Raw genomic sequence first — 10,150 nt, 5'->3', positions numbered from 1 at the left:
TCCAGTTGCTTTGCTAGGCTGCGTTCGCAACTCCCAGACCACATGGGGTAATTCTTGAATGCACTTGCCACCTTTTTTGGTGTTGGCGTCGTAGAGTCTTTTCTTCAAGCCGTCGAGTACTAAGCCATTGATGCACTCAACTTGACCATTTGCCCGAGGGTGAGCCACGGAAGCATATTTGACCTCGATGCAGGAATTGTCACAGAAATCCCAAAAAGATTGTGACGTGAAGTTGGAGCCAAGATCTGTAATAATGGTGTGAGGAAAACCAAACCGATGGATAATGTCGGAGATGAAGTCCAATGCTCTATCTGATGAGATCTTGACAATGGGCTTGTACTCGATCCACTTGGTGAACTTGTCGACTGCTACCAGCACATGATTGAATCCTCCTGGAGCGACGGTTAATGGTCCGATCATGTCCAAACTCCAACAGGCGAACGACCATGATGGAGGGATTGTTATCAAGTTGTGTGCTGGGACGTGAGTCTTCTTGCCAAAGAATTGGCAACTAGGACACCGTCGGACTAGGTCTTCTGCATCCGAGACAGCTGTTGGTTAGAAGAATCCTGACCTATACGCCTTGCTGACTAATGTCCTTGATGCAGCATGATTGCCGCAAACTCCTTCGTGTATTTCTCGGAGGATGTCTTTGCCTTCTTCAAGGGTAACACACTTCATGAGGATGCCTGAAGCGGAGCGCTTGTATAGGTTGTCGCCGATGAGGACGAAACCCTTGCTGCGCCTGGTGATGCGGGCAGCTTCAGCGCTTTTAGGATCAACGTGTGGTGGAAGCTTGAATTCCTTGACTGATGGGTGGTGAAGTTCATGGACAAAAACTCCTGGTGGAACAGCTGCTCGAGTGGACCCAAGTTTGGAAAGGACATCAGCTCCCACGTTGTTGTTACGATCAACGTGGTGGATTTCCAATCCTGAGAACTTGTTTTCGAGCTTTCTGATTTATGCAACGTATGCATCCATTGTATCCTTGTTGACGTCCCATTATTTATTGACTTGTTGAACGACGAGTAGAGAATCGCCGTAGACGAGTAGTCGCTTGATGCCGAGAGATACTGCTAGTCGGAGGCCGTGTAGCAATGCCTCGTATTTAGCTTCATTGTTGGAGACCTTGAACAAGATTTGGAACACATACTTCAATTGTTCTCCCTTGGGGGAGATGAACAAAACTCCTGCGCCGCCTCCATCGATCTTGAGTGAGCCGTCGAAGTACATCACCCAATGCTCTGGAATGTTCTGGGGTGCTGGAATTTGATTTTCCCGCCATTCAGCCAAGAAGTCAACTAGTGCCTGTGACTTGATTGTTGTTCTTGGCTTGAAGTTGATTTCTAAAGCTCCCAGTTCAATTGCCCACTTTGAGATTCGTCCAGTGGCATCCCGATTGTGGAGTATATCCTCCAATGGAAAGTCAGTTATGATTGAGATCTTGTATTCGTCGAAGTAATGCCGGAGCTTTCTGGAGGTGATTAGAATTCCATACAGAAGTTTATGAATTGATGGGTATCTAACCTTTGATTCAGAGAGTACTTCGCTGATGAAGTAGACTGGTCTCTGAACACCATAAGCGTTGCCTTCCTCCGAGCGTTCGACTACTATCGCCGTACTGACTACATGGGTAGTCGCAGCGATGTAGAGGAGTAATTCCTCACCGGGTAGTGGAGCTGTTAGAATCGGCGGTGACTGGAGATGTTGCTTGAGATTCTCGAGTGCTTCCGCGGTTTCTGTAGTCCACTCGAATTTATCTTGTCGCTTTAGGAGTTTGGAGAAGGGTAATCCCCGTTCGCCAAGCCTGGACAAGAATCGATTTAAGGCTGCCATGCAGCCTGTAAGTTTTTAGACTTCCTTGATGGTAGTTGGGGCATCCATGGCCATGATGGCATTGATCTTCTCTGGATTAGCCTCAATTCCTCGGTTACTGACGATGAATCTAAGTAGTTTTCCAGAGAGTACACCGAAGACGCACTTTGTTGGGTTGAGCTTCCAGCGGAATTTTCGGAGGCTGTTGAAGGTCTCTTCCAGGTCAGTAATGAATTGATCCTGAGTCTTTGTTTTGACGACGACGTCGTCAACATAAGCTTCCACATTGCGATGTAGCTGGTCGGAGAAGCACAGCTGTATCATGCGCTGGTAAGTAGCGCCAGCGTTCTTCAACCCGAAGGACATGGTCTTGTAGGCGTATGCCCCGTAAGGGGTGATGAAGACCGTCTTGATTTGGTCTTCTTCTTTTAGGGCGATCTGATGATATCCTGAGTAGCATTCGAGGAAGGATAACAGGACACATCCTGCTGTCGAGTCAATTACATGATCAATACGTGGTAGCCCGAAAGGATCCTTCGGTCAATGCTTGTTTAGATTAGTGTAGTCGACGCACATCCTCCACTCGTTGTTGTTCTTCTTCTGGACGAGCACAGGGTTGGCCAACCAATCAGGGTGGTATACTTCCTTGATGAACCCAGCTGTGAGTAGTTTTGCCAGCTCTTTCTTGATGGCTTCTCGCTTGTCCGGTGAGAACCGCCGTAACCATTGCTTTTTTGGTGTTGCTTTAGGGTCGACCTTCAAGGCGTGCTCGATCAACTCCTTGGGCACCCCTGGCATATCCGCTGGTTTCCACGCGAATACGTCTCGGTTGGCCCTAAGGAAGTTGACGAGTTCGAGTTCCTATTTGTCACCCAGTCCTGCTCCGATGATGGCTGTTTTGGAGTCGTCTACCTCTTGTAGCTGGATAGTCTTAGTGCCCACACCGTTGGTTGGTTTAACCGATGATTGGCTTGGCTTCTTGGAAGGCATGGACTCCTTGAGTGAGAGTTCTTTAGCAGCGGCAAGTATTTCGCTGACAGAGCTAGGAACCCGGATAGTAGAAGCATGATCTATTGCTTCCTTGTCGCACTCGAAGGATTTGAGGAGGTCTCCCCGTGGTGAAAGGTCTACTGTGTTGCCTGGCATCTTGAGGAGCAGGTAGACATAGTGTGGCACTGCCATGAACTTGGCTAGTGCAGGTCTTTCCAAGATAGCATGATAAGAGGACTCGAAGTCAGCTACTTCGAATTTGTTGTACTCTGTCCGGAAGTTCTGTTCTGTACCAAATGTTACTGGGAGGGTAACCGAGCCTTGGAGTAGAGGAATTTCGTGGGACGATGCCGTAGAACGGAGCCTTGCTTGGAGTAAGCAGGCTCATATAGTTGAGGCCCATCTTTACCAATGTGCTTGCAAAGATTAGGTTGAGCCCACTTCCGCCGTCGATGAGTACTCGAGTAATCTTGGAGCCCTGAACGACTGGATCGAGTACTAGCGGGAACTTTCCAGGTTCAGAGAAGCTGGTCCACTGATCCTCCCTGGAGAAGGTAATGGGGACCTCGCTATATTTGAGTGGCCTCTGAATTGCTGGTTCGACTGAGAGGATCTCTCTGAGTAGGAGCTTCTGAGCTCGCTTGGAAAAGCTAGAGTCTCCTCCAAATATGACGTTGACGACGTTTTGCTATTGTTGGAAATCATCATGGTCTTTCTTGTCGTCTTCATCATCTTTGTCTTGTTCTTTCTTTGGAGTAGTTGCAGGTGCCGACTGGAAGGATTTGCGCAGGATCGTGCACTCCCACATCGAGTGGTTGCTCTTGGGGTGGATTGGGCATCTTTTGTTGTGAAGTATCTTGTCAAACTGGTCCTGCGGTTTGTCGCCCTTCTTACCACGTGGTGTGCGATCCATGGTGCCGACAGTGTCGTCAGGCTTACGCTTACGCGTAGGATCCCGCTGGTTGCTAGGCCCTCCAAGGTCGTTGTGGCGCTTCCCGTTATTTTCGTTGTTGCGGCGGGGAAAGCGACTGCGTTCTTGCTCCTCTTCATCTGCCCAGCGCTGCATCATGTCACGTAGATCTACCACTGTTTTGGGCCGATTACGCCCAAAGTCGCGGTATAGTGATTGGACAGTGATGTCGCTCTGGAAGTAGTCGATGATGTCGTCGTCGGCGACGTTGGGGATGATGGCTCTTGTGTCGAAGAAGTGCTTGACGTAGGATCTGATCGACACGCCTTGTTCTTGCTTGCACATGGACAGGGCGTGTCGAGTAGCTACACGGTGTAGCGACCCTTGGAAGTTGTCGATGAAGGCCTTCTTGAGGTCATCCCACGAGTGAATGGACTCGCGCACCAAGCTTTCGAGCCACGTGAGGGGTGCGGGCTCCAGGGCCATCGGGAAGTAGAGGACCTTGGTGTTGGTGTCTCCCCCTGCAACACTAACAGCGGTCAAATATAAATGTAACCATTGAGCAGGGTCTTGCTTACCGTCGTACTTCTGGATGTTTGTCGGCTTGAAATCCTTTGGGTACTCGACATTGTCGAAGACACTGCTGAGGGAGGGAAACGATCGGAGTTGTCTGCAAGCTGTGCTCTGCGTCTTGCGTTGATGATGTCCCGTGCGTCCATGATGGAATCGGCTACCTCTTCCCTGTTGTTCCCACGGTTGTTGTTGTTGCGGTTTGGCTGAGGGCCAGGGGCTTGATTTGCTTATGGTTGGCCGCCTCTGGGGCGATGACTACTCGCAGCTTCCTGATCCACTTGGTTTCTTCGGTTCTGCTGTTCCTGCTGCTGTTGACGCTGGTGGCCTCCGGGGGTACGGCTTGCTTGAGGTATTGCTGCTGCGGTAGCCCTTGATCGCGTACCGTGAAGCAAGGACAGGGGGTTCTGTTTCTCGAGTTGTTCAACAACATTTTTGGTGAGATTTATGACTCATTCCAACTCGGGATTCTGGGGCATCGTCATGAGTCGCAGGGTTACTTCTGTCATTGCGGCGATCGGTGTTCTGAAGATGGGATCAACAGCATTGTTGAATTCGTTGTTGAGGTTGCGTGGCGGGAGATGAGCACGTTCGGCCGCACGAGTCCTGTGCACTTCTTTGCGTTGATTCCTTTTCCTGCGGGCTGTACGAGTGACTTCGTCTTCATCAGCTAGAGCGTCTTGGGTCAGGTTGTCTGCTGAGATCTGATCCAAGGCTTCGTTTGGATCATGGTGGCTTGGAGCTTCCCCGTGCTGGATGATTACCGGAACCAAATGTTCACGAGAGAAGCTTTCTAGGTCTGATCTGTAATCAGCTAGGACAGTTCCACCGGAACCAGTTTCCCACTCGGTTACGAGGGGAGCACCGTGTTGGAACGGGATATCATCAATGCTGGCGACTTCTCGCAGGTTGTCGAGTAGCTCTGCGAGAGTATGATCTCGGCAAGATTTGAGTTGCATCTTAGCCAGCGCATTGGTGATGAAATCCAGGCTGTCTTGAGATGTCTCGACTGGATCTGGATAGACATAAAAAATGGGTGCCTCCCGGCTAGCGGTGGCTGATTGGTTTTCGACATGAAGTAGGCGATCCAAGCTATTTTCATAGGAGGATCTAATCATCTATTTGTAAACAGACGATGAATTGCACAAACCAAAGACGGGTTGCGCAATAAGAGTCCCAATCCGAGTGAATTACGGCTTGAGATCAATCTGAGTCTGAGTAGAACTCGAGTTGATTTCGAGTTTTGACTCGATCTCCTTGGCAAGGTCGGGAAGCAACATAACACTGCGATCATGAGATCTGGCGAGCTTGTTGGAGTCTTCCGATGTGGAGCTCTTCGGCGTGGGAGAGTTGGTTAAGTGGCTATCGAAGCCACCTGAACCATTGGCGACGCAGACCCACGAGCCGAAGATAAAGGCGACGCCTCTGGGAGGCGTCATGGTGCTGAAAGCGAAAGTGGCCATCGAACTCACCGATGAACTCGCCGATTCCCCTACCTGGCGCGCCAGCTGTCGGTGTTTACCGCCATGCCTACTCAGGGATACCCTTAGCAGTAGGGTTTGTAGGTAGGGATCGACGGCTCTGGAACTCGATGGTGCAAGGAACACAAAGATTTAGACAGGTTCGGGCCGCGAGTTGCGTAATACCCTACGTCCTATGTGGTGGTTTGTATTGCCTTTGGTGTAGATGTGTTTCGAGGGGGTCCCTGTCCGCCCTTATATATCCGGGGGAACAGGGTTACATGGAAAGTCCTAGCCGAGTACAGTTGGAGTCCTACTTCATCACGATCGGGTAGTTTCCTTGTACTGCAGCTAGTTATACTCCTATTCGGGTAATTACAAAAGAGGTAAGGTACATCGATAAGCTATCCCTTACTCTAGAATATTCTATGCCTATGAGTAGTCCCGCTGCCCCGTGTTTGACAGAGATGGCGAGGTTTTGGAATTCGTGAGAGGGGAGGGTAAGGGGAGAAGACGATGCGCAAATATGGGCCGTGGGCCAGCGAGATACGGTGACTAGCCCGGCCCAACAACTTCCTAGCGGGCCAAGCTTCATGTCTCCAACCTTAACAGAAAATGGGCGGGCCCAGTGTCAGCCGTTTGGGCCATCACTACTCTTCTGCAAGTGTCAAATGTAACCCAGCCCACCATTTTTTTCCCGCCCGTTGGTGGAGATGGGCTACAACAACGAGTCTGGCTGGTCGAGAAGTTTTGGTTTGGTTCGTCCTCGCTTCTATCCAATAGTGGTTCATCCTTCTTTCTCAAAAAAAAATAGTGGTTCATCCGGGCAATAGATAAAATCGGAAGAGGATTCTTGTGGAAAGGAAGGAAGGAAGCAAATGGTGGTTGTTAGGAGGGCTGGGCATTCACAACCTAGAAATTATAGGATGGGCCCTGCAAATGAGGTGGCTTTGGATTGGAAAAACTAAGCCAGAGCGATCTTGGGCTGGTCTTAAGATCCCTATTCATATGAACACATTGACTATATTTGCAATTCTAGTGGTAACTTCAGTTGGTAATGGTGAAAACACAATGTTTTCGACATATTGGTGGATCCATGCTGTCGTTTACAGTCTTGCACCCAATGTTTTGAAGAGTGTTCCTCCAGGATTGAGGAACAAAAGAACTGTAGCCGAGGCCTTCCATGAGGTGACTTGAGTGGCAGATATTAGGTGTGCTCTTGGTTGGTATGGTCTTGCGGAATACCTAGAACTATGTGATATGCTCACATTGCTCTTAATGATAATATATATGACCATATGAGGAGGTTTGAACCATCAGGCATCTTTTCTACCAGGTCGGCCTATCGTGCTTTTTTCATTGGTTCAACCTCTTTTGAGCCTTGGAAACGGATTTGGAAAACCTGGGCACCGGGGAAATGCAAAACCTTCATTTGGCTGGACGTCCGCCATTGATGGTGGGCAGCTGACCGTCTGCAAAAAGAGAGGACTCCCATATCCAGACCATTGCCCCCTTTGTGATCAGGATGATGAAACAGTTCAGCATTTAGTCACTTCATGTATTTTTGCTAGACAATTCTGGTTTAGCATTCTACGGCCACTGAACTTGACAACACTCATTCCAAACTGAAGATGCGCTTCTTTGGCGGAGTGGTGGAAAAAATCGTGGAGGAAAATACCCAAGCAACACAAAAAGGGTTTCAGCTCCCTGGTCATTCATGGATCCTTTGGAAGCAATGGAATGCTTGCGTGTTTGATGTAGCTACACCCAACATTCAGAGATCCCTCTAGGCCCTTCAAGATGAGTTAGAACTTTGGAAGTTGGCTGGTGCAAAGGGCCTAGCTGCCCTTGGCCTTCATTGGGTAGTTTCAGTAGTTTAGCCCTTTGTGCTTTGTGTTTCGATCGGTAGTCAGGTCCTTCCGGTTAGTCTTGTAACTAGCCTATCAATCCGTGCTTCCGCACGAACTAATTAAAATTAATATAAGAATGAGATCAATAATTATAATTATGATCTTTTTTATCAATTAAATATTCTAACGCATACTCTAAAATATATATTCATCATTATCTAGTTACGATATATTTCATTTTGCATCACACCTCCACATTTATTTGATATATATATTCTGTTGAACTATTTGTTTTTGAATTGGTAGTCTTATCTTTTCCATCATATTTGAATACATGGTGACAAATATCGTGGGTAGCATTTTCATACAAACAATAATATTAATAATGATAGAAATAGTAATTTAGAATTTTATAGTGGCGCACTTTAATATTATATTATAATAATATAATTTAGAATCAGATTTAGGAGTAATTTAACTTCTAATAATGATATAATTGGATAATTTATATGAAAATTAAGGGGCTATTTGTATTATAATGGCATATGTGGGTAATTTACATAAAGATTAGGTGGTTACTTTAGATTTTTTTAATAATGGCAGAGGTGGGTAATTTAGATACATGTTTAGAGGCTACTTTAGTCTATCTTCATAATGGCAGAGGTGGATAATTTTAAGGAAAGATAACAGATTTGATGGCTATTATAATTAGATTTGTTAGATTGAACGCTCGATGTTTCTGATTTTTGTGAGAATTTATAGGATTTCTCTATTTTTTTAAAGTGTCCACCTAGGATCCTAGGTGGCTTTATGTGGAGCCTCCGATTAGTAATAGTAAGAACTGTAGCCGAGGCTATCGGTGTTTACCGCCAAGCCTGCTCAGGGATACCATTAGCAGTGGGGTTTTAAGGTAGGGACCGACGGCTCTAGAACTCGATGGTACAAGGAACACAAAGATTTAGACAGGTTCGGGCCGCAAGTTTGCATAATCCCCTACGTCCTTTGTGGTTTGTATTGCCTTAGGTGTTGATGATTGTTTGGAGGGGGTCCCTGCCCGCTCTTATATATCCGGGGGGGACAGGGTTACATGGAAAGTCCTAGCCGAGTACAGTTGGAGTCCTACTACAACACAATCGGGTAGTTTCCTTTGTACTGTAGCTAGTTTTACGCTTATTCGAGTAGTTACAAAAGAGGTAAGGTACATCCATGAGCTATCCCTTACTCTAGAACATTCTATGTCTATAAGCAGTCCCGCTGCCCCGGGTCTGACAAGCCCCCGAGCTCTTCATAGCCGAGTCCTGCAGGTGTCGAGTACTTGGCAGGGCGTCTTCGAGTTCTTCAAGTAATCAGAACATCCTCTTGGTTGCTTCTGGTCCTTCCTTCAGATACATTGAGTAGTCCTTCAAGTACTTCCATTTGCTTCGAGTCTGTGAGGTGCACAAGACCCGAAATCTTGATCATATATGGTGCGCAAAGTACTCGCTCTCCATATGGAGTAGCCCCTGAGCCTTAGGTTGAATCGCAGAATCAGGCTGAGGGTCACTTCAGTCTTTTTCCTTCTTTATTTTCAAAAAAATTTGAAAAATAAATCTCTGATGCCTATATCCAGCAGCCCCCGAGCCTTAAATCAAAATCCATTTTGTTGCGAGTAGCCCCCGAGCATAGATTTGGAATTAAAGATTTAAGTCGTGGCATCAGATTTTATCCTTCAGATTATTTACAGGATTCATCAGATCCGGAATCCGAAAAGACCTCTTTTTCGGGTAAAATCCCAGAAAAATGATTCAATTGGATCCGCCACACTGATTGCGCCCGAAATAACTTCAGGAATAAAACCCGGGATGTACGGCTCTTTATTCAAAGCTCACGTGGGACGTTACTGTTTGGAGAATCTGCATTATTGCATCTTTTGACTACGTCCGTGAATGCTGCCATGAATGCGTCCGTGAAACGTGCATTATTGATTCACGGGTTCTCCTTAGTAAGCCCCCTTGTGGCTATAAAAAGCAGGGAGAGGCCCTTAGCAGAAGCACCAAAGTGTAGCAGCCATGGCTTTTGCTTGGTGTTCTTGCTCTTGCCCTCCTGAGATTTGTGTAGTTCTTCCCAGCAAAAAATGCTAGAAGAGAACTTGCGAGTAGCAAGAGAAGTCTCTGCTGCCTCCTCCTGCATCCCAAGAGGACTTGCAAGGTGATTACTGTAATCTGCCTCCATGCTCTTGAAACTTTTCTCCCATAATACGAGTATCATTATTCCCTAAATGGGAATAACAAGTTTGTATTTTGTCACGGCCTCGGGCCGATCTAGTTGCAGCAGGCATCGACTAGAAGCTCTCAAGAGATCTAGGTGTTATGCATGCAAGCCCGAGTCATTTGTAAAAATAGAAAGAAGTACTCGAGTTGTAATATCAAGTAGTTGTACTGAGTCGAGTACTTTTCCTTATTCTGGAATGTAATCCCATGTATGGAAAGGAATGTTGAGTAGTCGACTAGGGATGTGAGTGTTTTCTTTTCCAGAATGTAATCTCAGAAAAAGGAATGTCTCTTTTAAATCCCGTT

This window comes from Panicum virgatum, chromosome 8N, assembly GCF_016808335.1.
Source record: "Panicum virgatum strain AP13 chromosome 8N, P.virgatum_v5, whole genome shotgun sequence".
Taxonomy (NCBI): domain Eukaryota; kingdom Viridiplantae; phylum Streptophyta; class Magnoliopsida; order Poales; family Poaceae; genus Panicum; species Panicum virgatum.
This window is presented reverse-complemented; position numbering follows the sequence as displayed.